Raw genomic sequence first — 25472 nt, forward strand, 5'->3', positions numbered from 1 at the left:
TAATAGAAGTTGTGGCAAGTATCACTCAGTGTGTATAAAATATACTCCTCATCCCATATTAATCTAAAAACAGCTCACATAAATATTTAAGTATTAAGTACATAAATATTAAGTACATTTAATATCACAAAAATACATATGAATTTCATCGCATGGACCCTCATGGCATAAAAGTAAGCCTTTATTTTTAAATAGTTTTGTTACTGTTTCTTTAATATGGAAATGCAAAAATAGTAATAGTTTTCAGTTTAACAGCAGTTAAGTAACTATAAAACAATAACAAGTTAAAAAATGATGAATGAATCACAAATGTGTAAATTCTCATATAGAGCTGGTGTAAGTAAACATCAACACAATCTCTTTAAAGACAGTCTTTTAAATTATATACCACACAGACAAAATCTAGTAAAATTGCAGTTGACCCCAGAAATTCCACTCCAGAAAAGTTTAACATTATACAAGAATATTCACAGCAGCACTTTTCATAACAGTTGAAAATTCAAACAATTTAAATGTTCATCAATAAAAGAATGAGTAAATATATTATGGTATATTCAGACTAGGTAATACTACACAACACAATAAGCACCAGCTATAAGCAAAACCAAACACTGACACGTACACACACAGAGCTACTGTATTTTTCCATTTAAATCAGGTAAAGTTTTATCTAGGGTTGCATACTTTTTAAACCTATAAGGAAAACGGAGTGATGGCTTCAAAGTTTGGAGAGTGGTTACCTTCTGGAGTAAGGTGCAGGGGGAGGCGGGGATTGGAAGTGTAACCAGGAAGGGACCTACCAGGTGGACTGGGACACTATGTGCTATATTTTGATAAGATAGTGCTTAATAGATACTCACTTTATGTAAATAATTTAAAAAGCCACTGCATTTGTTTTATGTACTATTATAATGCGTTTATTTCACAATTAAAAAGATTAATATAGGGAGAGAAATAGAGAGGAGAGGGAAAGAGAGAAAATAGTAAGCTATGAATACTAGTCTGGTGAACTGAATGCACAACTGATGGGACAGTTGCTAAGAAACAGGAGAACTGCCATTCCAGGAGCTGTGTGTCATTAGTTACATTAAGCTGAATGGTCAATTCCGCAGAATCCATCAGTCACAGCTCTTGGTTTGGTTTCTTCATTTCCTAAAGAAAACCTGAACCTGCTCTGGCTAGTATAGCTCAGTGGATTGAGCAGCAACCTGTGAAGCAAAGGGTCACCAGTTCAATTCCCAGTCAGCGCACATGCCTGAGTTGCCAGCCAGGTCCCCAGTAGGGGGCATGTGAGAGGCGACCACACAGTGATGCTTTTCTCCCTCTCTTTCTCCTTCCCTTTCCATCTCTCTAAAAAAATAAACAAATAAAATCTTTGAAAAAAGAAATGTGAAATGCAGATTCAATACATCACAGTTGGAAAGCCTTGACTGGAATAAAAATAAAACTATTAAGAAAAAGAAAAGAAAACCTGAACCTTGACCCTACTGATGCAGGTTAAACATCTTGTACTTGACAACATAAAACATCTTCATCCCAGCCCTGACCCAGTGGGTGGCTTGGCTGGTTGGAGTACTGCCCATATACCAAAAGGCAGCAGGTTCAATTCCCAGTCAGGGTATGTACCTAGGTTGCTGGTTCAGTCCATAATTGGAAAGCATACAGAAGGCAACTGATCATCTTCCTATCTATCTTCCTTATTTTCTTCCTTCCTTCCTCTCCCCCAGCCCCTTTTCCTCTCTAAATCAATAAAAAGCATATCCTCAGGTGAGGATTACAAAAACAAACAAACAAAATCTTCATCCAAAACTCTTGGCAATAAATACAATTTTAATTTTCTCCTATCTAATCCTTAGAAAATGTCCATATGTTAGAAATTGATGAAAGACCCTCCCACACATTCTAGCTAAACCACAGAGATTTATCCTCATACCATACCAATTTGCATCCCATTAAACTGCTTTTTTATGAAACTGTGGTTTGACTTATGCAAAAGAAACTAAAAGAACTGACCAACAAAAAATGAAAATCAGGAAAGTGGTTTCATGGAAAACAAGATAGAGCATTTTAGAGGAAGAAATGTCATGGTAGTCATTAAAAGTCATGCACCAAAACTTTAGAAAGAAGTCATTGGTGACCGTGGCAAGGACAGTACTGAGGAGTAAAGAGTACAGGGGTCAGAACGCAGAGAACAGAGAGTGAATGGGAACATCAACACAGAGTTTTAAACAACTATCAAAGAAAGTGAGAAAGAAAAGGAATCATGAAATAGAATGACAGCTGTTTTGTCTCCCATCCAAGTACTAACCAGGCCCAAATGACAGCTATTTTGTTATTTAAAAGGACATATCGAAACATGTTTACATACTGATGACAGAATGTGAAGTGGAAGGGAGATGGTGACTGATAAAGCAAGGCTTCTGAGGGAGTGGAGGAGGACCAGACACAGACCACAGGTGAATGGTTTAGACTCCAACAGAAAAAAGGATAACCCCTACACCAGAATAGGGGAAAAGGAGGTGAAGATGGACATGATTACATAAAGATTTGTAGATAGGAAGATAAATGTGAGTGAATTCGTGTCCAAAAACCTATTTCCTTTGTAAAGCAGAAAGGAAAAAAGATAAGGTTGCTATGACTGTATGGCTCAGCTGATTGGCACCAGCTCTCAAAGTGAAAGCCTGCAGGTTCAATTCCCAGTCAGAGAACATGCCTGGGTTGTGGGCCAGTCCCCAGGTGAGGCACGTGTGAGAGGCAACCAATGTTTCTCTTACATGTCAATGCTCCTCTCCCTCCATTCTCCTCTAAGAATGAATGAAATCTTCAAAAAAAAAATAAAGAAAAGGTAAAATGTGAGAATAACAAAAGAGTAAACAGTGTTTGTAATGTTAACTGGGAACCTAAGATTTCTGGGAAATGCTAGAAATTGAAAACCATGGTAATGTACAGTCACAGACAGGTCATTTTCTCCAGCAAACACTCATGTGCTTGAATTTGATCAGACTGAGCCCAGGTAAGGATTTGGATAGGTAGATGGAACAAAAGGGAAGTGGAGGAATAGGGGGATAAAGAGAAGACTGACAAGAATATAGCTGGAATGATGGAGAGTGGAATCTAAGCTAGTTAGGGAAGCTTGTGAAGGTTGGAGGCTAGCCAAGTTGAAGAGAATGGAGGCAGTGCGGTCAAAGTACTGAAATAACATGAAGAAAACAGTGTGGGGGGGGGGAGAGAAGGAATAGGAGACTATAATCACAGGGTAGAATACTAGAGTTTAAGCTATATATGAAGCAGAATAGTTCATTCATTTAATATAGATACGTGCCTACCACGTGCCAAATACTGGTTAGGATAAGATGAGAAAAAACCTGCTCTGGAAGCAAAGAGACAGCAGTACCTAAGTAAAAAAATAAACAAACATAATTTCAGGTAAGTGGCAGATAAAATAAATCAAAACAGGAAATCAACAGACTATGATAGAGGTGGCAGTTGGAGGGTAGCGTGGAAGTGGGAGCAGTATATTTTTTAAGTGCCTATATGGACAAACTTCTGGAGAAATGAAAAGTTGGATTTTCCTGTATGTGAGGTCTTCCAACAGATCTTGAATAAGCAGACCCCCATTTCATTCATCCAAACCCCAAAACACAAAAGTATAAAATACAAATTCCTTTGCTTAAATGTAAAGATGTTTGAAATCTGGCCCTGAGTCACTGCCTTTCCAGAATTACTTCACGTTACCCATATCTCACACTGTTGATGATCATCTCAAAGGTGCCAGGATACACCAGACCACTCCCATTTTCATGCCTTGGAATAAACTTCTATCTGAAATATCCTCAATCACCGTGGCAAACTCCTTTTCATTCCAAAGATCTAGCTCAAATGTCACCTCCTTGGAAGCCTCCACTAATTCCTTCAGTATAGTTAGTTGCTGACTTCTGAGATTACACATACTTTGGGTTATAAAGCTAATCGTATTTTCCACATTGTACTGTAATTTATCTGTTTACATGTTTGTCTTATTCCTTTAGAAAGAAAGCTACCAGAGGGCAAAGTTTGCTCATCTCTGAATCCCTAGTCCCAAACACATCAGGTAAAACTATGTCCCCCCAAGCAAAGGTAACACTATGGGCACTAAATAAGTATTTTATGAGTACATGGAATGAACTGTAATATCCTGCCATTTGAGAAAATAAAACAAACTTTCTTAAAAGACTTAAAAAAGCATTTTGGCCAACTAATGAATGAATAAACAAAACATGGTATAACCACAGAATGGAGTATTATTTGCCTATTTAAAGAATACATACTACAACACAGATGAACCTTAAAAACATCCTTAAGTGAACCGCTGCCTTAAGTGAAAGAAGCCACACAGAAGAGGCTACATATTTTGTGGTTCCATTTAGACAACCTGCCCATTGTAACAAAAGGTAACTTAGTGGTTGTCTAAGATGGAAGGAGGGCAGGAATGGGAAGGGGGATGACTGCAATGTGTATAGGGTCTCTTTTCTTTATGAGGTGATGAAGTGTTCTGGAATTAGAAAGTGGTGAAGGCTACACAACTTTTGTGACTATACTAAAGGAAAAATCCATTGAATTGTACATACTTTTAAAGAGTGAATTTGATAGTATGTGATGTATTGCAACAATAACAAAAACCTTAGAATGCTTTTCTCCCAACTTTAAACATTTCCAAGTAACACTGTATGTAAAGCTAAAATTATAAAGATTTTAGAAAGAAACACAGAAGAGCATCTATGTAACTAACAAAGGGTTCACAAAGATTTCTTAAATAAGACACGAATGTCACTAAGCATAAAAGAAAAAGATGATAAATTGGACTTCATCAAAATTTAAAACCTGCACATAAAAACACAGTTTTTAAAGGCCAGCCATAACTAGAAGACCATAAACAATGTATGTAACTGACAAAGGCCAGCCATAACTAGAAGACCATAAACAATGTATATAACTGACAAAGGACTTATAACAGCCTACAAAGAACTCTTACAAAGCAGTAAGATAAAAAATCACTTTTTAAAGTGGGCAAAAGACTTGGTCATTTTACATAAAGAGATATATGAGTGATAAATGAACAAAGTACATGGAAAAGATGCGAACAGTATTAATTAATCATCAAAGAAACACAAAGTAAAACCCTCCAAAACCATTAAATGGGCTAAAATTAAAAGGACTAATAACACCAATTGCTGGCAAGAATATAAAGCACTTGGAACTCTCATACATTGTCGGCAGGTGTGTAAAAGGGTACAACCATTTCAGAAAATTATTTGGTAGCCATGACCTACCAATTCTCATAGGTACATATTCAACAGAAATGAAAATGTATGTTCACAAAGACTTTCACAAAAATGTTCTTTGCAGCTTTATTTATAGAAGCAAAAAATTAGGAATACCCCAAATGACCACCAATGGGAGAATAAATAAATAATCCACGACACATTCTATATTGAAATACTACTCAGAAATAACAAGGAATGAACTACTGATCACACAGTATCACAGATGAACTCTGAAACATTGTTGAGTAAAAAAACCCAGACACAAACACTTTTGGATTGATAATTCCATTTATATGCAGTTCTAAAACAGGTGAAACTAACCTATGGTGATAGAATCAAAACAATGGTTGGCCACAGGTGCAATCAGGTGAATGGACTAGAAAAGTGTATGAAGGAATTTTCTGAAGTGACTGAACTGTTCTACATCTTTATTGGTTTGTAGTTAAATAGGTGTAATGTGTTTTCCAAAGTTAATCAAATTATACACTTAAAATGTCTGCATTTTACATATATCATACCTCAAGTTTAAAAGGAGAGTGTTGTATGGGAAAAAATAACACTCTATGTAACCAAATCATGTATTTACATTATAGATACCTCATTAAAACAGAGATTAAACACCATACTCAAAGCACAATGCTGGATGCTGAGACTGTATCTGTTGTCACATTCTTTATCTATGTATTCATTCACTGATTTAAAAGCATTCACTAAGCACAAAAAGAAAAATATAACTACACCATGAAAAGGCTCACAGTCTAACAGGAAGACCGATAAATAACTTGTTAGCAATTTTCCTCAGTCACATAGTCTATGACTGAGGAAAATTTAACAACCTTGACAAGAAATCTGCATATCCGCATAGATAGGTGAGGTAAGGACTCACTGAAGAACAATAATAAATAATATACAATGAATATATCTAACATTTATATATCATAAGTTGTAAACCAGCTACAGTTATAAATGCATTTCAGATGTCAATCAGTTAATTTTTACATTAATTCACTTGATCTTCATAACAACCCTATTCCTATTTTACATATGATAAAACTGAAGCATAGAAAGATTAAGTAACTTGCCCAAAGTAACATAGTTACCTTATTAGTGGCAAAGCTGGGTTTCAATTCCAGCTTTGGAGTATTACTGATTGATCAACAATAAAAAAATGTTTTTTAATTTTTAAAAAGTAGGAAGTTCTACTTAAATACCTAAAGCTTATCAGTGATAAGTGGGGAAGAAAGGCATTCTCCTCCCTCAAAGAAGAAAACAGCATGTGCCATAATTCTTAGTGCCTACAGCTCATGAGTGTGCAGTGAAGAAACAAACACAGCTACAGAGTCAGGCCAGTGCCACATCAACATTCAGAAACTTCTCACGCAAACACCTAAGAACCTCATGATTTAGGCAATGAGTAAACAAGGGTGTTTAACAATAGCTGCAAGATCATTTGTGTACTTTAGAAAACCACATTGACAGAAACTTGGAGAACGGACTAGAAAGGGAGGTCTGGAGGTAAGAATAACGTTATAATCTGCAAAGGAGTAGCACTGAAGATAGAAAAGGACAGAGCTCAATGTTATTTAAGAGACAGATAGAACCTGGGAGACTGTATATAAGGAACAAGGGAAGAGAAAGGATAACTCTCTGTTTTCAGATTTGATTCAAACAAGTATAACTAAACCAAGGTGGAGGGTGTGAGGGAGAAAGTCTGAAAGTCTGAAATAGGTTGAGGTCAAGAGGCCTGGGACAACTGCAAAAAGATTTCCAACAGACTGATGAAAAAACTGGTCTAGAGCTCAGGAGAAAGGCTGAGACAAGAATTCTAGACATAGGAGTTATGGACACAAAGTTGGTAATGGTATCATTCAGGGAGAACATATTAATTAAAAAGAAAAACGAAAGTGAAGATCCAATAAACTAGAACCTTAGGACACAGCAGTATTTTAAGGACAGAGAAAAGAAGCTACAGAAGATCAGTAAAGACAAACCACCAGAGACAAAAGAAAAAACCCATGGTAAAATGTCATTTCAAAAGTCAAAGATTTGGAAAAAAGGAATAGTGTACAGTGCCAAAGGCTGCAGAAAGGCCAAAGTTTATAAAAATGACCAGTGTCTATGGGATTTATCACTGTGGTGATCTTCGGTATTCTTGCAAGAATGATTTCAGTGGAGATGTGGGGTGGGGGTAATAAAAAAGCATAGCAACTGATGGAAGGGAAAGAGCTGAGAAAGTAAAGATAGTAAGTACATGCTATTTAGAAAAGTTTCCTGGTACAGGGGGAAGACACAGGAATAATGTAACATATAACTGACCATCTAAACTGCAAAGTTTTGAAAGTAAAAGGGAGCCCTAAACACACTGGAAGAAACTGAGATTATCCTGGGCAAGCAAGATGTATGGTCCCCCCAGAACAGGTAGAAGAAGAGGTGAGGTTACAAAAGGTTGGGCTTTTTTTTTTCCCCTTAAAGTAAAAAGGAGGTATAAATATATTATTTATTTATATATTGCAAAAAAAAGAAGGCTCAGTACCTAGAGAAGAGACTTTGAGACATGCCTGAATAAGAAAAGAATAGAGATGCTAATTACATAAGCTTATGTTTAAACAGAAATCTTGTGTAAAGTTGTTTTGGTCTTTCAAAAGAAATTCCTGGAGTCATTTGTTGCTTTTAAAAAAAAAAAACACCTGGCCCTGGCCAGAGCATCACCTCATCTCACACACCAAAAGCTCGCTGATTTGATTCCCTGTCAGGGTGAGTGCCTGGGCTGTGTGCCTTAGTTCGGGTCAGGGCACGTACAGAAAGCCAACTGATGTTTTGCTCACACATCAGTGTTCCTCTCCCTCTTTCTCCCTCCCTTCCCCTCTCTCTAAATTTTTTTTTAAGGAAAAAAGTTATCTGGAAAGACATCTGTACTTCTTCAGCTCTTCAGAGTATGTATGTGAAACGGAGAGGTTTCTTTTAAAAGCCTTATGCCCTTTATGTTATAATGGGGAAAAGTGTGAAATCTGAGATTTATAGCCATATGAAATTGAGTATAAATAGATTTGTTTCCAAAAAGTTGCTTAGCAAATTAATTCTGTTTCAAATACACTAGGAGAACATGATATTAAATAACAAATAAAACCAAATGACCCCTTTAATAGTCAAATAATTTTGAGTGGTAATAGTCACCCTGAATTTATTCATTTTTTAAATGAAAGAAGTAAAAGAGAAGCAAAACTGACCTACCTATAGTTACTCTTCTGTGCTAGCTCATCTTTCCCCTTCCTTTTACTCCCACTTCTAATTTTTGATATTCACTTCTGATCAGCATTCAAAGGGTTTAGAATAATCTTTTATTATACTAGAACCTAAATCCTCTGATATGTAATCCATCAGGCTTTCCACTTCATCGTGTTGCCTCTTCTCACCAAATTTTAACTGAAGAAATAACTAAGCCAAATCATTAACAGTGGTTAAATACACTATCACCTTCACAAACTTATCTATATACTATAGCAAAAGCTTCCTCAGTATTAAGCAATTATGCTCAGCATGTTAGTAAGAAATGTTAGTTAATTTTCTTACTAAATGTTAGTAAGAAAACTACTCAGTGATGACCCACAAACTATTTTAAGATTCTACACAAATGTTATTTATAGTTTATGTCAGCTTATCTGGTCTGCATGTTTCTTATTAGACACCTTCAAAGAATGCTAACATGCTGGAATAGACACCTTTATACACTGACACTGTACCCCAGAAGACTACATGAATTCCTGTAACACATGTTACTAATTGCTAAATTAGAGCTAAATCATGCATTCTCAATGAGGACAAGGTGGCTTCTAAGGAGGCAAATTTGGTTCTTGGTGGTAGAGGGCTACAGAGAGAGGATGGAGACAAGAAAGAGTCTTAAGATATTGTATATAGTAGGTGTGGCTTCCAAAGGCCATGATGCCTAAGCAAATACATAGTACATCTGTGGTATTAGCATTTTGGGGAGGGGGTGGAGATTAAGGGGAAAATATCTAAGAAAGGCTCCTTAGGTAAACAATAGTGGGAGGAAAAATGGTTGAGAAACACCAGGCTAAATGCCAGTCTGTGCCTCAAAATTAACAATTGACAATTGTCAGACTTCAATAATTCACTTTTTGTCCTGGCTGGTGTGGCTCAGTGGATTGAGTTCTGGCCTGCAAATCAAAGGGTCCCTGGTTCAATTCCTAGTCGAGGGCACATACCTGGGTTGCAGGCCAGGTCCCCAATAGGGGGAGCGCAAAAGGCAACCACACATTAATGTTTCTCTCTTTCCCTCCCTTCCCCATCCTAAAAAGTAAATAAACAAAATATTAAAAAATAATAATTCGCCTTTTTATTCTATTTGACCAACTCTTCTGCCTCGTCAATCATCTTAAAATTGATTTTCAAGTGCTTGTAGATAAATACCAACCACTGGTCTCTTCTCTTTCTCTACTTCCATTTCCCACTGACTATCCATACAGTTTCACTTTTATTTAACATCAAAGGTAAAATCCGTGACTGGTAAATCTCTGGTAAAAAAAGAAATCTGCTAAAATCTCTGACTATACAGTACACTTATCACACCTGAAGATTTTCAGTTCATTCATTCAATAATTATTTGTATAGTGCCTAAGTGCCTACTATGTACCTGGTACTATGCTAGCTTTTCTTTCCTGAGCCTTATCCATCATTGTTGTCTCACTGAAATAAACACACATGCAAGATGATGCAGACTAACTCTGAGAACCTATTCATACCCAGAGCTCCTGCAAGAAATGAAAAGAGAGTGCAGCCAAGTTTCAAAAGCTCTTCATGGGATTAGGGAAAGAGCCCCCAGTACTGGAAAACATTCTGAGTTTGGTAAAGGATAGATTAGTGAAGGAAGGAAAAGATGATGGAGGGATGAATAGAGTGAGGGAAGGTGGGAAGGGAGGAAGAATGCTAAATTCTTAGGCTACAAGAGAAAAGCAAAAAGCTTTCCCAAGGTAACACCAAAATGCCAAGAACTGGTCACCATCAGAACCCCAAAGCACTATAGCCAAAAGCATCACATTGAACTGGAGAAATATTTTCTGTACATGGGGTAAGTGATCCAGGTTTTTTAAAAAAAACCTGTAGAAGGATTTTGCTTTAAAGAAATCTGGTGCTAACTAGCCAATGTTTAAATATGTCTCCTGATACCAAAGTAAATGTCTTACAGTGCTTCTGACTTTACATAACACTTTAATTTTTGGCCCTACAATGCAGACACGACATTCACCATTCCCTCTGTAAAACATACTGACAAGCAAAGGATGGCAAACGAATGCATATTTATAAGTTTTAAGCTAAAAATAAAATGTTACAACACATACAGTTTTTTTAATCCCTCACTTCAATTGACTTTTTCCATTAATTTGCAAGTCCCAACTGCCAGATAAGAGAGTTATGTTACTTTTTATATATTTACCATGCATTTTAAAAAACACTAATTGTGAACATATCAGATACTTCCAATCATTTCTAAAAAGGATAATCTTTACTGTTTGAAAAAGAAATTTAGCCCTAACCAGTATGGCTCAGTTGGTTGGAGCATTATCCATAAACTGAAAGGTTGCAGGTTTGATTCCTGGTCAGATCATGTGCCTAGTTGCAGGTTCAGTCCCTGGTGGGGCACATATGAGATCCCACCCTTCCTCTCTCTTTGAAATCAATAAGCATGTCCATGTGCAAGAATTTTAAAAATTGGTATCCAGTAACTGAGGTATTATGACTGAAAGCTATGATAACTTCATTATAGTATTTACCAAAAGAACATTTATTTTAGTGTGAGAAACAGAACCATAGATATATCAGATAATTATTTACTCAGTTTACAGACAGTAAAAACTTAATGTTTTGTAGAGTCAAGGACCCAAATTCAATAACTTTTCTCTAAGTTAGGGATCAAAAGACCTAAGGTAAAAATATATACAAAATTATAGAATGACTATACAGAAAAGAAAAACCATAAATACATGTGAAAATTGCATTTTAGAAAAATTTTAAAGCATTGAAAATAACTAGGAAAAAATGTGTATCATTAGCATCATTTATTGCATTTCTTCTAGGAGTGACACATTAAAGTAGTACTTAAGAAAATTATCTTAGCTCTGGTGTGGCAGAGTAGGTTGAGTGCTGGCCTGTAAACCAAAAGGTCACCAGTTCAATTCCTAGTCAGGGCACACGCCTCAGTTGCGGGGCATGCAAGAGGCAACCAATCATGTTTCTCTTGCACAATGATGTTTCTCTCCCTCTCTTTCTATCTCCCTTCTCCTCTCTCTATAAAGATAAGTAAATCTTAAAATAAAAAAAAATTAAGTAGGTAGGATCATCAGTAACAAAATGTCTTGTACCAATTTTGCTTTTCAATATAATTCACACTGGTTTTGTAAACAATGGAAATTCCTCCAAGATTGACAATTTATTAATCACAATTTTTAGTTTATGTTTCGTTCTGGCTTTCCATGCTTCAGTATCTAAGTAATACAGGAAGAAGCTGGGAGACATAATGAATACAACAAAACTTCAATTAATTTGTTGAATAAGTGAGTGAATGAATAACTATTTAGGAGGTGCTACTTTAATAATGGAAGCCTATATGTATAGTATTTATGTATACTAATTATTTATCTAAGGAATTGTAATTCTTTAACATGACAGACATATACTCCCATGATTTGTTTGTTAATCTCAGTTCCAAATAATTTATCAATTCAGGCCCAAATTCAGTAGACTGAGTGCCAGCCTGCAAAGCAAAGGGGTGCCCATTCGATTCCCAGTCTAGGGCACATGCCTGGGTTACCAGCCAGGTCCCTAGTATGGAGGCAGACAAGGGGCAACCACACACTGATGTTTCTCTCCCCCCCTTTCTCCCTCCCTTCCCCTCTAAAAAATAAATAAAATCTTTTTAAAAACCCCATCAATTTAGGCCTTTTTCTTATCAGAAAAATCTTAATTTTTAAAATATTTTAATAAACTACATTTTAATAACCATTACACTATACTAGATCATCTTTAGTCTGTTTATCTTTAGTCATAGTACATTCAATTATACCAAGAATATTAATAAAACCCCAACAGCTGTCATTTGTATTTCAATGACAAGTATAGTCATCTACTTGGCTGTAGGATTACTATCACTTAAAGTAGATAATATGTGTGAAATATTATAAAATAAAAAATAAACTATTATGAGCACTAAAGATCCCAAATCCATTTTCATTTTTCTCATAATCTAACATGTATAAAGATCATATGCATAAAGTAAAATTTTACACAAAATATTTCAGAAGGGAATTAATCATCTATAACATGAATTCTTGTTGAAATGGAACAGCAACAGGAATAAATTTCCATGCCATGAGAATACAGAATGTATATCTGCTCTCATAGTGTTTTTCAGTAACACATACACCTAACTGAAACACTATACCTGACCTATGTGACTCTTAACTTTCTGACATTAATTCTGTATAACTGAGAACTTAAAATTCAGTGGAGGAGCACTGAAAGAATGTAAAAATGCGCTAAACAACTGAGAGAGCCAGTATGAAAGTTGTTCAACTCAGTTACACATATTGAAAAACTATTTCTAAACTTTCATGGTAGAATTTATTTAAAATATAAAAACAACATACCTTAGTCTAAATCCAAGTTATTAATGCAAATTATTTCATTCAAGTCATAAATGACTAAGTGGGGACAAATAGGATATGCAGTGAGGATCAAAAACATTACCATAAAAATTGATGTCTATGTAGGTAAAATTATAAACATTAACTATAAAAAACTGGATTATCATCAATAAGCTAACTCATAAATGTCAAGTTTTTTATTTAAATTTTACTTATAAATATGTATATAAGGTTTTAAAAAGCACACACTTTACAAATATCTAGTGTTCCTATGTAAACATAAGAAAGAACAGTGAATGGCAGAAAGAGAATAAAACATACATACACCAGGGGGGACATAAGAGGACTAAATGGCAGTGGCAAAAAAATACAATAAAAAATTTAAAAAATTTTAAACTGTAATAATAACTAGTAAGAATGATAAGTCAACTTTACAAATACTAATTGCATTATATAACTAACATGGTTCCTCTGGTAATAAATGAGGTCAATTTTATGGAAAAAAGAGACACACATATACCAGGGACTAATATATGGTATTCATAAATCAGGTATTTTAAAATAATAATTACCACCTGCTTAAAACATTCTAAGGACAACCAAAATTTATCATCATAATTTCAACAAACTTTTCATTAAAAAAAGTAAATCTAAAACCTCAGCATTTAAATTTTTACTTCAGATACTGTAAAGCAAACATAACCAAATTCACAACTAGATTTGAATTGATTTTGATGTTAACAACATTTGAAAATAACATCTTGAGTGGAACACTACACGTTAATGGTATTTCTATTTCTCTTAAGCAATTCCACTTTTCAAAGTCCCTAAAAACTCTAGTTATGCACAACTGCCAGTGCAGGTTAAGAATAGCAATGAACTATATTCATCTGAAACCACAAGACTGTCAGGTGACATACCAAGAAGTCTGACTTAAAGCAAATAAAAGCCTCTCCATGCTGCAATGCAAAAAGACTTAATTCTAGCAACAGGACTATGGGGGACTGAGAGCCTTAAGAAATCTACTGCCCATGCAAAGTCTGTTTTTGCAAAAGACTCCCTCTATCCACCCAGTCTTAGCATTTCACAAGTAATATCCTGCCTTTTGTTTCAGTAAAGAGTCTGGGATTTTTACAGAAGCAAATTATGATTACTTTTCAATTCCCTTATCTATTCTACTATAAATATATTATTAAAGAAAATCAATCCAAGTATTCTATAAACTACCTAGTGCTGGGAGCTGGTGCAGACAAGAGTGCCGATTATTTTTAAAAGTGCTTTAACTCTACTAGGGCTGGTCCTGCACAGTGCTTGGGCAACCATGGCTAGTACCCAAATCTTCAATAATCCCATTAATAAGAAACTCAGGCTCACCTAATAAACAATAAATACCTCCTTTTCTCAATTTCCCTGTGATCCAACTCTGCCTTTTTAGACACATTCTTGGAAGCCACAGCAAGCCTGTGTTCCACCCAGATGATAAGCAACTGGAAAAAGCAATCCCTAATGATTGCAGGACGTACAGAGGTTAGTATTTAAACTGGTTCACTAGTCTGAACTCTATGTTGAATTCGTAAGGACAAGTCTACCACGAAACACTATTTTTGAATTTACAAACTTTCAATAGAACTACCATGTTACATTACTTGGTTGGTTCATGAAACAGACCTTTCAGCTTGCTTTTAAAACACGATCTTTCACTGGGCTTGTATTTTCAACATATATCAGCATGTTCTTCCACAAAAACCAAAGAGTGTGTCTGTATATTATGCTGCTAGAACTGAGGTAACACAAGTGCCATAATACAACAGGCTATTCCTTCAGAACCTAACAGATAATGTGCTAAGACCAAAAATCATTCCCCATATTCAGCATGAGAGAAACAAAGCAGCCACTCTATCAGCCAAACTTGCATTTACATCCCAACTCAGCCACATACTGACTGACTGTGACATTAGGAAAGTGCCTTAATTTCTCTAGTCCTCAGGTTCTTCAACTCTAAGATAGACCTATCTGTTTGATTAGTACAGGGACAGTGTTTTATCTCTGCAACACTGGAAAAAGCATGCTACAGCTCTGGACAGATAGCCCAGAGCTGTCCATCATCCTGATACACCACCAAGGTTGCAGGTTCGATCCCTGGTCAGGGCACATACAGGAATCGACCAATGAATGCATAAATGAGTGGAAACGAGTCAATGTTGTGTGTGTGTGTGTCTCGCTCTCTTTTCCTTCCTCTCTCTCTCTAAAATTAAAAAAAAAAATTAAAAGCCCTGGCCAGGTAGTTGGAGCAATGTCTTGTATACCAAAAAGGCTGCAGGTTCGATCCCTGATCAAGGTGTGTATGGGAAGCAAGTCATCGATGTTTCTCTCTCACATAGATGTTTTTCTCTCTCCTCCAACCTTCCTCTCCGTCTAAAATCAGTAAATATATCCTTGGGTGAGATTTTTTTTTTAACTTCAATGAAACAAAGTGCTACACATATCAAGAGGTGAATAAACATTTCCTGAATTACTACTGACATGCTACTGAAGTTACCTGTTTCATCCAAGTGCCATGCCTTCTTGTCCCACTTACAAAAACTCACTTTTTTTTCATTATAATACTTTTTAATTAATTCTAATAATCCTGGTACTTGTTGAGATATACAAATATTATACAAATATGTATCACAATAATTCATTAGGCAGCAACTTTTAAAATTCATCCTTATGTGTGGAGCAAAAATATATGGAAAATCTCTGCACCTTCTGCTCAATTTTCTTGGGAACTGAAAACTGCTCTAGTAACTAAATTTTCTTTTTTTTAATCCATTTTTTTAAAGATTTTATTTATTTATCTTTAGAGGGGAAGGGAAGGAGAGAGGGAGAGAAACATCAATGTATGGTTGCCTTTCGTGCATCCCCTGCTGGGAACTGGCCTGCAGGGAATTGGCCTGCAACCCAGGCATGTGCCCTGACTGGGAATCGAACCGCGATTGTCTGGTTCACAGGCCTGCGCTCAATCCACTGAGCTACAACAGCCAGGGCTAATCCATTTTTTATTGTGTATATTACAAGCCTACACACAGACACAAAAGTAAATTGAATGATTTTATAAGGTCTAACAAATGTTAAGGTTTCACAGCTCATTCATGATAGCGGGTCCTGTGCTGCAAATCTGGGTTTAATATAATCACATACAATACAAGCATGTTTACTGCAGCAATAAATGTATTAAAGGGTGAAAAACTAGAAACTAAAATGCCCACCAATAGAAGACTTGACAGATAAATTGCAGTACAGTCAGCCCTCAATGTCCACATATTTTGCATTTAGTTGGTCCTCTGTATCCACGTTTTCCATCTGCAGCTGGGAGTTCATGGCTGAGAATCTGCAGATGTGAAGAACCAACTATATGCAATTTTACATGGGGCTCTTGAGCATCCACAGATTTTTGGTTTCTGTCCAAAAACCAGTCCCCCATGGACATCAAGGGACAGCTATACATTCATTCAGTGGAATCCTGTACAAGCCTTTGGAAAGGATGAGATACAGCTATATATGAAGAGATCTAAGGTAATTATCACACAAAGAGTAAGGTTCAAAACAGTATGTATAGCATCCGAGTGGAAGTGAACAAATACCAATATGCTTGTATGTGCATTAAACATTTTCAAGAAAGATAAACAAGAAACAATACACACAATTAACTGTTAAAAGAAGTGACTCCTGGGAAATGAAACTGATAATTGGAGAAAGAAAGACACTGTGCTCTTCTATAGCTCCAGTCTGGTAGCAAAACTTCACATTCATTTCAGTAAGCACTTCTTTGACTTCCCAGATTTTGGACACCCTCTCTAATAAAATACCAAAAAAAGCTGGATAACATCATAATCTTACAGTAGAATGTGATTTGTTTTCCACTGAACATTTCAGGATAGAAAACTAGGCAGAGAAATGTTTGATGGACACTAGCTCAAAAACCAACTAAGTGCCACAAAACTAAAAAACAAAAGAAAAAGGAAGTGAAGTGGTCCAAAGCAGGAAACCCAGTAGTTGAATTTCTTAGACGTTTATTTCTTTAGTGTCAACCTACTGAAGTCTCTATTCACCTAGATGCTCAAATCAAAAATCTAAAAGTCACCAAGTCCTGTTTTTGCCATCTCCTCAATGTCCGGAGTTAGACCACCATCACAACCACATTGCCAACCATCCTAGTCTGAGCTACTATGGTATCTCACTGCTTAGTCTCCTAGCCTCTCCTGCTTTCTTCCAATTTATTCTCCACAGTGCAGCCAAAGTGGGGAAATCCCAACATGTCACTCACCCACTAAAAATCCCTAGTTAATACCCTATTGCTCTCAGGATAAAGGTCTAACTTTTCAATAGACTTGGCCTTCGCCTATTCTCTTTTCCCACCCTGCTCTACAGCCATACATACATATGGAAAAGCAAACTAACACTAGTTAGATTGTGAACTATTCTCTAGAGTTTGCTTCCTTCTTTCCTTCTAATTAACAATTCTTTAAGTGCACAGTTTCCACCGCAAGCCTTCATTGTATTTTTCCTTCGGTCTGGCATACATTTTTCCTTTTCTTCTCCTATTAGCCTGGTTTATTTTTCAGGTCTCGGTTTACATACTAGTATCTACCAGAAGCCCTCCTGATCACTCTGATCCCCCACACCACATCTAGAACAGGTCCCCTTCCATGTGCCTCCACAGCACCTCTCTCACCCACAACAGAACCCTAAACTGACATCCTCTACTGTGGGTCTTAAAAGATTACTGTTGTAATTGACTCCTTACTGTCTCCATTTTTACTGGGCCATACTTTGCTTGTGCACAGCTGTATTCTAGTGTCTAGCACTGTGGTTGACATTTTGTCTATGAGGCAAAACTAATTTTTTACTGAACTCATAAAATGTCTTATTTTGAGATCAGTTTAATGTTAACAAAACACTAAATAGAATTTAATGGATTTTTTAATGAGAATGAAATAAAAGTATCTCTTTCACTGCCTACTTGCTCATATTTGTTCTGAGGTACATAGTCACTAAAGGGGTACTGCATTTAATATTTCCAATTCTTTATCCTCAAAAAATAATCATTTTAAACATAATATAAGCTGACTGTACAATCTTCTTTTCTCTCTTCCCCCAAGATTTGGGAGGAGGGGACCAAGTCTTAAGTATTAGGGAGACTCGGTGGTTACAAAATCCACCAAGATTTTATGGGAAACTACTGAAACATTTAACTGTAAATGTCTCCCTTTTTCTTTTAATTTCCACTCAGTGCTGATCAAATTTAAATGCAAATCTTTTTAAAAGAGTACTTAAAATATGTGAAGTTCACAGAACCTGGACTCCAACAATTTTTTAATGATTACATTATTTAAATTACGGTTTGGCTTCCAACCTTTATTAAGCTTTGGACATCATTTAAGCTCCTTAAATGTCTATTTGCTCACCCATAAAATGGTTAATAAAGTTTCTCTTTTCTACCAGCCTCAATCACAGGTTGTTGGGAGAATCAGATAAGATAATACACATGAAAGCAATCTGTACACTATTACTTCTGGCTTTATCTACTTGGGGACAAGACATTCACTCTACAAGAAACCTAGAAAACCAGCATAAATAAAACCAGAGAATAGTGTGCAGACCTAAGACTGCTAGTCTTAGAAAGGCCTGTTTGCAAGACAGGCATCTAGCTGGCATCTAAGAATCTGACTGGTAAGACAGTCTGACTGGTAATGTAAGTTCCCTACATTGACTTGAAACCGTCCCTAAGTCACTGAGTGTGGCTTACTATGACTAAACTACAAACAATGTGATTTATGCTGAATATCTGCTTTTCTCCTGGAAGTCAGGATTTGCGTACATGCTAGTCAGAGTGACCAACTCCCAATAAAAATCTGGAAACTACCTGACAGTCCCTTATAATAGCACATCATTGCTGGAGGACTAACTGGGAAAGGACGCTTGAGTGCAGCTGGTATCCTCTGATGGTTGTTCCACATGAGTTTTGTATCCTTTCACAGTGATACACTTTAGCTCTGAAGATGACTATATGCTGAGCCCTTTGAGTTATTCCAATGATCACCAAACCTGAGGGTGGTCTTGGGCCCCCCCACCCAACACAATAAAGAAAATGTATTCACAGAGTAAGTGGTATGTCTGTCTGTCTGTCTGTCTGTCTGGAATGGAAATAGAGCTTGCAGTACAAAAACAGAAGTGGTCCTCCATGCCCAGTGTCATTAAAAAAACAAAAGCAAAAAAAATCTTTCTGTTCAGTTGTGGAATAAATGTTTCCACACTACCCTGTCCCTTCAGTTATTCAAGCCCTCTGACTGATTAGTTTTAGTGCAGATGCCTTCGGCTGAGCTAGACTCTCTGCAGCCAGAGATGCTTCAATGCTTCCTTCACCACCAACCACATTTTTTCCAGATCCCATACCTTCTAGATTTACTCTATGTTCTCCAATCCTGAATCCCCACCCCCACCACACCCCATCATAATCCTGCTTTGTCAACTAAAGAGCCTTACTATAGGAAAACAGAAACATTGTACAGTGGCCTGATGAACCACTCCTGTTACTTAGCACATCTGTAATTCATCTCTTACTCATTATCTGGCATATGCTCCACACTTAGCCCTATCATTGTTATCACACACCACTTAAGGTTTCATCACTGTATCCTAAAATCTCTACAGCCATACATATGGAAAACCAAACTAAGACTGGTTAGACTTCAAACTATTCTCTAGAGTTTGCTTCCTTCTTTCCTTCTAATTAACGGAACTACCAGTGTCCAGGGGTCTACACCTAGCCAAAGACTACATTTCCCAGCTTCTCTTGCATCCAAGTATGGCCACATTACCAAGTTCAAGTTAATGGAAGAGAAGAGAATTAGTGTGTGCAACTTCTATCCAGGTCATCTCATTAAGTACAAGCAGCTTTTCCTTCTTCTCTTATTACCCCTTTACTGATAGCTGAGAAACATTAGTAACTAGTACAGCCTCTTTGGCCTCAGAAAGGGAATCCAAATGGCAGCGTTGTCCTAGAGGACTTACTAGTTTGGATCACCAGTTCATGTCACACTACTGCACTGTCTGCCTGCCAAAAACTACCTACCTACCCTTTTTTTAAAAAAACTATTATATAAGAGAGAAATAGTTTTATCTTATTTTACTGTACCGTGAAGTTTCTGTTGCAAAGTTGAGCCTGCACCCTGACAGTTACATTGGTCTGGGTTTGAGTCTTACTTCTTAGGCAAGTTGTTTTCACTTTCTGGGGTCAAAGTCCCTAGAACACCACTTCCAACTCTCAGTTTATGATTCGTATGCACTGCCCTCTGATTTCTGTCAAACCAGACCTTTTATTAGCAGTGCAATGCATAAGGTAAATGCATAAACTATGGTGCTATGTGACAGGAGTATAAATTTACAGAATAAGCTTCACATTTATAACCATGCAGTTAACTATAAGACAGTCTTAGTTAAGATGCTTAAAACAAACTTAAAAATTTCAAACACATAAATTCACATAATCATACTTTATGGGAAGGAGTATAGCATAGTAATTAAGTAGTTTAAAAAGCAGAGACCAAGGTACAAGTGCCAGTTCTGTCTTTATTAATGTATTGGCATATACTACAACTATTAATGTAAATATTTATTTTGTAAAGTTGTAAGGATTTAGAGGAGCTTAGTATGTATAAAGCATTTAGCACAATGCCTGGCATGGTATAAATATACAATAAAAGGTGGTTATTACCAACTAATTCCATTTTAAAAGATTAAGTGAATAATTAGATGCAATACTAGGGCAGTGCTAAATATTCCTCAAAATAACCTACTGGTAAAAATAAGAAGCCTCAACAATTTGATTTTATAATTATCCTAAGGTACTGGAGGAATATCAAAATGAAGATGTCCCAAAGGAAGCTAAAATGTGTGCCTAGATGTACCTTTGCTGAAAAATCAGGGACTGAGATGTAGTTTTGAAAATCAGCAGCAGAGAACTTGCAGTTTCTACAGTAAAATCTTTTTTCTCTTTATTATTTTCTCTCCATTTCTAAAAAAAATCTCCACATCAATACACTTTTACTTACTTTTATATTGAGAAAAATCTCAGCATTCTTGAGGACATGAAAAACTGAACAAAATATGCAAATAACCTACTAGTATCTCTCTTTTTAGCTAGTAGCTTGCTAATAAGTTTAACTTCTAAGTTATAAAAGAAATATAAGCAAAGTTTCAAAACCAACCTGCTGGTATTTTATATATTTAATAATTAACCTGAAGACCAATGTTTTTAACGTTCTTTTAATTCACAAAATGCTTCTGAACTTAGGAGAACCAAGAAGTTATCTAGAAGAAAGCAAACATCATTCAATCATCACATTAAAGTACTTTAAATTTCCAAACAAGAAAAATTAAAATGTTTTATTTTTCAATATCAGTGTAAGGCTGATACTTGAAAGTTGGCATGTTGTCTAAAATATAGAAATAGGTTTTAGAGGAGTCTTTGTCCTGTGGGTTATTCAGAGGAGGCTTCACAAATAAGAATTAAAATAAGTAAAGTTAGAACCACAGTGGTGATTTTAAAGGCACATGCAATAAAAGCAAAAGCTTGGAAAATTAAGCATCAGTCAGTGACACAAATTTCATTAGGTTATTCAATCTTTCTTCAAATAATTTTTAGCTAATAGTTTAAATTGTTAACAATTCTCAAAACAACCTCTAAACCACACACACACACAAATCTCGTACTACCTGCCCTGAGTCAGGGCAGGTAGGAGTGGCTCAGATGGTTGGAGTGTCATCAAGTAGACTAAGGGTCGCAGGTTCAATTTACAGTTGGTGCATTTGAGAAGGCAGCTGATTGATGTTTCTTTCTCATGATGATGTATGCTTCTTTCTTTCTCTCTCCCCACCCCCTCCAAAAGCAATGAAAAAATATCCTCAAGTGAGAATTAAAAAAAAAAAAAATACAAACTCTAGTATCTACCCCTTCCATTTCTCATGACAATCTCAAAGTCCAGGCCCTTAAGCTACCATACATAGATACAGCTTTTTTAAACTTTAGATATAATTTTACGCTATCCTGTTCCATCTCATCCCAGTCTCACTTCCTGGGAATATACTACTTCATCAGATCATTCTATTATTGTAAAACTATCAAGGACTCCTTACTCCCTTTCATATCTACACTCACACATTTTCTAAGATAACTATTCCTCCATCACCCTTAGATTCAACTCTAACAGCACCTAACCATATCTCACTCCCCATCTTTTCCATAACAAAAAAGGTGTTCCCTCCCTCTCTGAGTCTACATAGCTGATCCCATTCCTCTGGTCTCTTGTTCACTTTTGCCTGTTTCTTATAACTCTGACTTGTTTCTTCCACCCCTCACTTATTTCTAAAAAGCTCCCTGTTATGGCCATCTTTCCCTTCCTTCTACGCCAAACTTGAAAAAGTTACCTAAGCACAGCCTCTTAATGCCCCATTTAATCTGTGCATAACATCTGACACTGTCAGCTCCTTGAACTCTACTCCCTGATAATCTCATCTCATCCAGGTTCCAACACATTATCATTTCCTGAGTATCTCTCTCAATCCAGATACAGTAGGGTTTGGAGCTGAGGTATATGTGTTTTTAAAAACCTTCACACATATAACAGACTACTCATCAACAAAAACAAACTACTCATATATGCCATAACATAACTGAATGTCAAAAGCATCTATAGTTAAGTGAAAGAATCTGACCCAAAAGGCTACACAATTTCATTTATATGACATTCTGGAAAAGCCAAAACTATAGAAATGAAAATCAGATCAGTGGTTGTCAGGGACTGAATGTGGAGGAAAGGGGAAAATCATTAAAAAGGGATAAAAGAAAACTTTTTAGAATGATGGAAATGTTCTATATATCAACTGTGGTGATGATTATATGATGTACATCTGCCAAACTAATCAAAAACTATAAATGATGAAACTCTCAGTAATCATTAAACATGCCATACCATTTCCCTTAGGCTATGCCTATGAGCATATCTTGATTATACAAGTACCTCTTCCTTAATTTTCAACCTGAAAATTCCAAAGCATCAATGCCACCTCCTAACAGAGGTAACCCTTAAACATAGGTAATCTCTTACATACCATCAGAATTATTTACATACCTTTATTAGAGGATATTATAGTCATCTGCTTAATTTTTACTGGCCATTGTGGAATTATGAAAATGCAAAGATGAATGAGACAAAATCCTTGCTATGATTACATATTCAAGCATCAGTTTCACAGCCTAAACTAAAAGCTCCTAAAGGAAGGGTTCGGTGTGCAAAATGAACTTGGGGAAAAATAATATATTTACTTTCACTAACTTCAAGTCACAATTTAGCATTTCCTTCAATTAAAATGTAGGCAATGAACCACAGTGGTATAAACAGTTCCCATAACTCACCAACAGGAATTACAGTAGTTTCATCACAATACAATTGAGACAGATAACTAGAAAAGTTGTTTATGCTTATTATTAATTCAAAATTATAATACTTTATTAAATCCACTGCTAGTTCACAATGTTTAGTGAGTTAATATGTAGTACATACTACTATATCACAAATATAACATTCTTGACAACTACTCAGCATGAGTTTCCTTTATAATTCTACATATTTTATGTGTCCATAAACATCTTTCTGAGATGAAGTCTTACAGGCTACTAAAGGGACCCTTGTCAGGAAAAATGATTAAGAACCCCTGACCTAGAAGATCTCATTCATCTCCATAGGCTCAGCACAATACCTGCCTGGCATTAAAAAAAAAAAAAAAAAGTAAGTACTTAAAATGTGCTTACCTAATAAAGGAACCAACCTCTCTTTGAAGTCAATCATTTAACTCCTACGCATTTTTAAAACAAAGTCAAGCCCTGGCTCAGTTGGTTGGGCATCATCCTGCAAACCAAAATTCTATTCCCAGTCAGGGCACATGCCTGGGTTGTGGGTTTGGTCCCCAGTTGGAGCATATCCAAAAGGTAATCAGTCAATGATTGGTTGATTCTCTCCCATATCAATGTTTTTCTCTCTCTCTTCCCTCCTCTCTTCCCCCCTCTCTACAATCAATAAAAGAAAAAAAAGAGGAAAAAAGAAAAACAACAAAGTCAAAAGTCTGTATTTTCCAAATAGGGTAAAGGCAGCATATCAGACACACCTTATGTTACCTGTAAAAGAATAATATGGAAAACTCTTCAGTTATAGATTTTTAAGAACTCTAACATCAACTTTTGAAAGTCACACACCTGATGCCTAATTTTTTTCTCATTTCATCCTTTTCCATTATTTTATGTAAGGTTTTGGAAAATTCATTCACAAAGCCTCTTTGTTATTATGAAGGAATAATCAGGAGTTACTATTAGGCCTAGAATATTTAGTATATACCTAACATATTTTAAGAAACAAAGTCAAAGGATTTGAGATTCCTCCCAACAAAAGCTCTCCACTTGCAAGGAAGAAGGCTGGGAAGCTTCTGCAGGAAGACAGACAATACTGATGAGTATCCTCAACTCTCTCTCTCTCATTAAACTATCTTTCATTAATTATCATCAAAGACCATTAAATATCTTCCATTAATTTGTAACTTATTAATAACATTACAAAACACTTATAAATATCATCTAAATAAATGAATACTTTGATATGTGCTACATACTGTTTCTGTACAGAGAAATGAACTCAAGTGAGTTGCCAGTTTCTCAGAAATTCCTAGTTTCATAGAGGTATATACCCAAGTAAAAATAATTATGATCAAAGAAAGATTCTAATGCATAGTTATGCTACAGTGGAACATTAGTGTTTGTTCAGTTATCTAGTTTCCATTTCCAAACTACTATAAATAAGATATGAGACACCAAACAAGCCTACGTAATACCAACTGGTACTAGAAGACAACAGGGCTTTTTCCCCCTGGCAAACAGTTATTTTATTGTGCATGCTATGATTTCAGAACACTGAATAATCTTCGCTCTAAGCTTTAAAAATTAACATGTAAACATACCAGTATATATTTATAATGTAAAATCCCAAAGCACAAATAAAACAAAAGAGTAAGGATAAAAAACAGTTCGTTAAAAAAATAAAATACCTATCTAATCTAATAATTTCACATTGGGTTTATACTATATTTTAAGATAGCATTCTTTTTTGGTTTTTTTTTCATTTTAAAAATAACTTATTTTTCAATTATAGTTAACATATAATATTTTATTAGTTTCAGGAGGACAACCCAATGATTAGACATTTATGTAACTTATGACGTGATCATCCTGATGAAATCAAGTACTCATCTAAAAGGATTCTTGACAGTTTGCTTTCTAGGTTAAGTGCAGGATTGAATGCTAGTAATTTTCATTTAGTTTTTCATATGTAATTAGCGTTTTAGAAAAACTGAATTTAGAATGCATACAAAGTATTTCTAGTCTCTGGCTTCTAAAACATTGTCTCTAATTCTAAAAATT

General features: G+C 35.8%; 1 protein-coding gene across 2 annotated transcripts in view; it reads right to left on the reverse strand.

The window, feature by feature from the left end:
• Positions 1–25472, reverse strand: part of FNIP1 (folliculin interacting protein 1) — a 123744-nt gene that overhangs the window by 76801 nt on the left and 21471 nt on the right. The window lies entirely within an intron of this gene.

This window comes from Artibeus jamaicensis, unplaced genomic scaffold (genome assembly GCF_021234435.1).
Source record: "Artibeus jamaicensis isolate MK-2021 breed Jamaican fruit bat unplaced genomic scaffold, CSHL_Jam_final contig_786, whole genome shotgun sequence".
NCBI lineage: Eukaryota > Metazoa > Chordata > Mammalia > Chiroptera > Phyllostomidae > Artibeus > Artibeus jamaicensis.